Consider the following 4,067-nt stretch of genomic DNA (forward strand, 5'->3'; position numbering starts at 1 on the left):
ATGGCCCCCTCGTGACTTGTGGACTTCAACTCCCAGAATTCCTGAGCCAGCATGGGGGGAACTATGGCCCCTTCATGACTCGTGGACTTCAACTCCCAGAATTCCTGAGCCAGCATGGCTCAGCATGGAAATCTCTCCCTTTCCCCTCAGCATGGCTGGCTCAGGACCTTCTGACAAGCAAAGTCCACGGGAGAAAAGCCAGATTCACTTAACAACCGTGTTACTAACTGAACAATTGCAGTGATTCGCTTAACCAAGGTGGCAGGAAAAGTCGTAAAATGGGGCAAAACTCATTTGACAGCTGTCTCGCTTAGCGACGGAAATTTTGGGCTCAATTGTGGGCGTAAGTGGAGGACGATCTGTAGTTGAAGAATATTTCTCAGTCCAGCTTTCTGTGTGGGTGGCCTGCATCCCACTTGCCTCTCTGCCTCATTTCTGATAAAACATCCCAAGAAGGCAGAAACTGAGATTCTGAGTCTGGCTGCAGCATCTGGACGCCAGCTTGAGCAACTAAACGTGATCTAGCTGAACGTTTTCCTCCCACGCTAAACAACAATTGATTTCTCCTGAAATAAAAACAGCCTTTTCAAATGTGCCCCTCAATTTATTTTCTCTTTTTTCCCCCTCCTGCTTTCCTCTTCATTTTGTTTTTTTTAAAAAAGGCATGCAGGTGGTCCTCAACAACAGGTCCACAGAATAACAGAGCTGGAAGGGACCTCGGAGGTCTTCTAGTCCAACCCCGTACTCAGGCAGGGAACCCTACACCATTCCAGACAAATGGTTGTTTATGACCACAACTGACCAGAATTTCTGTTCCTAAGCAAGGCCGTTGTTAAACGAGTTAGCATTCGCCCCATTTTACGATCTTTCTTGCCACAGCTGTTAAGCGAATCACCGCGCTTGTTAAGGGACCTTGGAGGTCTTCTAGTCCAGCCCCCTGCTCAGGCAGGAGAACCTATACTAGGGGTAGGCAACCTTGGCTCTTTTATGACTTGTGGACTTCAACTCCCAGAATTCCTGAGGCAGCATGGGGGAACTATGGCCCCCTCATGACTAAGGGAATCGGGCTTTTTGTTAAGCGAATCGCAGGTTGTTAAGTGAGTCACACGGTCGTTAAGCGAATCTGGATTCCACCATTGCCTTTGTTTGTCAGAAGCCGGCAATCACAGGATCCCGAGATGTTGCAATTGCAATTGTCATAAATACATGCCAGTTGCCAAACGCCCAAATTTTGATCATATCAACAGGGGGATGCTGTAATGGTTGTGAGTTCAAGAACCAATGATAAGTCGCTTTTTTTTTCAGTGCTGCTGTAACTTTGAAGCGTCACTAAGTGAATGCTTGTAAATCGAAGACTGTCTGTAGATTTTTTTTTTCCATGATGATTTTTCCCCAGCCTGCTCTTCTACCTTGTGGCATCAGATAAAATGAGCGGGAAATGCTAACTCAGAAAGAGCTAAACTGGTGTTTCTCAAACTCGGCCATTTAAAGAGGTGTGGACTTCAACTCCCAGAATTCCTCAGCCAGTGTGCCTGGCTGAGGAATTCTGGGAGTTCAAGACCACAAGTCATAAAAGGGCCAAGTTTGAAGACCCCTGACATAATGTGAGGGGGAAATAATACTAACTCAGAAAGAGCTAAACTGGTGTTTCTCAACCTCGGCCAATTTAAGAAGTGTGGACTTCTTAACATAGCTGGCTGGGGAATTCTGGGAGTTGAAGTCCACACCTCTTAAAATGGCCGAGGTTGAGAAACACTGAGGTAAAACCAATTCTGCAGTTATAAATCACAGTCTCTATGGAAATTAACACACACACAAAAATCAAATTCAGGCCCTGGCTGGTCAAAAAAATTTGTAATTTTCAGCCAAGGTGTTAATGGCTTCTAGGAAGAATTAGGAACAATTCCCAGCAGGGTTTGGTCTTCTTTCAACAAAAGGCTGTTTCTTCCCTTCTTCCAAATGAATTGCCCCCCCCCCCGCAAAACAAAGTTCCATGTGCAAATGGGGGAAAAAAGAAAAAAAAATGGGTACCCCCTTCCAAAGTCTCATATGTTACATTTCCTGGAAGCTGTCAATGACTCATTTTTAACACTGGTTCAGTATTGAGGTTTAATTGAGTCACCATTGGTGGATTTAATTGCAAATGGGCCCCGGGTTACAGCTTTGCTTTCTTGCCTTTCAGATGCCCAATCCTGCAGAAACGTTTTGGGGAGAAAAGCAGGAAAATACCAAATTCTCCACGCTCTCATTTTTGTTCTCACGGACAGGAAATTTCTCCTTATTTCTAGGTTGCTTCTCCCCTTGGTTAGTTTCCATCCGTTGCTTCTTGTCCTGCCTTCAGGGGCTTTGGAGAAGAGGTTGACACCCCCCCCCTCTTTGTGGCAGCCCCTCAAATACAACTAGTCCTCGATTTACAACAGTTCATTTAGAATATAATAGAATAGAATAGAATAGAATAGAATAGAATAGAATAGAATAGAATAGAATAGAATAGAATAGAAGCTGGAAGGGACCTTGGAGGTCTTCTAGTCCAGCCCCCTGCTCAAGCAGGAGAACCATTTAATAATAATAGAATAGAATAGAATAGAATAGAATAGAATAGAATAGAATAGAATAGAAGTTGGAAGGGACCTTGGAGGTCTTCTAGTCCAGCCCCCTGCTCAAGCAGCAGAACCATTTAATAATAGAAGTAGAATAGAATAGAATAGAATAGAATAGAAGTTGGAAGGGACCTTGGAGGTCTTCTAGTCCAGCCCCCTGCTCAAGCAGCAGAACCATTTAATAATAGAATAGACTAGACTAGACTAGACTAGACTAGACTAGACTAGACTAGACTAGACTAGACTAGAATAGAATAGAATAGAATAGAATAGAATAGAATATCTGGAAAGGACCTTGGAGGTCCTCTAGTCCAACCCCCTGCTCAGGCAGGAAACCCTATACCATTTCAGTGACCATTCAAAGTTACACCAGCATTGAAAAAAAGTGACTTATGATCGTTTTTCACACTTTACGACCATTGCACCATCCCCACGATCACGTGATCAGAATTCAGATGCTTGGCAACTGACTCATATTTATGACGGCCGCAGTGTCCCGGGATCACGTGATCATATTTTGCGACATTCTGACGCACAAAGTCAATGGGGAAGCCAGATTCACTTAACAACCGTTGTTACTAAGTTAACAAATGCAATGATTCCCTTAACCACTGTGGCAAGAAACGTAAAACGGAGCAAAGCTCACTTAAGAAAGGTCTCACTTAACAACCTACATTTTGGGCTCCATTGTGGTTGTAACTCAAGGACTAGCTGGATTGGGAGACTGCTATCATGTCACCCTTTCAAAGTTGTCCAGACAAGAAAGAGATGCCAAGGCTGGCTGGGGTATTCTGGGAGTTGATGTGCAGCCATCTTAAAACAGCCAAGGTTGGGAAATACCCTTTTTCCCCAAAAGTAAGGCCTACATTAACAATAAGCCCTAGCTTGATTTTGGAGGGTGGGCCTAATATCAGCCCTACCCCGAAAATAAGGCCTAGTTTTGGGGTGAGGCACACATCTAAAAATCAAGCTAGGGTGCCAGAGTTGAGTATAAAAGACACCCCCTGAAAATAAGACCTGGTGCCTCTTTTGGAGGCAATAAAATAAAATAAAATAAGACCTGGTCTTATTTTGGGGAAAACACAGGGTGGTGCTTTGGATTGAACACAAACACACCTGCTCACTTCCTGTTAAGGCAGTGGTTCTCAACCTGTGGTCGGGACCCCATTTGGGGTCGATCGACCATTTCATGGGGGTCGCCAAGCAAGGCTGTCTGCCATTTTTTTTGTCCGCCATTTTTTTTGTCCGCCATTTTTTCCCCCTTTTCTGGCAGGTGCCTTACCTCCCTTGGGCTGGGCCAGCTGGTGGTCGGCCTGCTCCGTCTCTGCCGCTTGCCAGCTACGCCTCGGCCGGCGCAGGGGGCGGAACCACGCATGCGCGGCGCTCCCGGGCAGGGAAAGTCCTCGACTTACGACCGGTTGGGTAGTCCTCGACTTACGACCGGTTTAGTCCTCGACTTACGACCGG

This window comes from Protobothrops mucrosquamatus, unplaced genomic scaffold (assembly GCF_001527695.2).
Source record: "Protobothrops mucrosquamatus isolate PMUCROS unplaced genomic scaffold, P.Mucros_1.0 scaffold4127, whole genome shotgun sequence".
In the NCBI taxonomy this organism is placed as follows: domain Eukaryota; kingdom Metazoa; phylum Chordata; class Lepidosauria; order Squamata; family Viperidae; genus Protobothrops; species Protobothrops mucrosquamatus.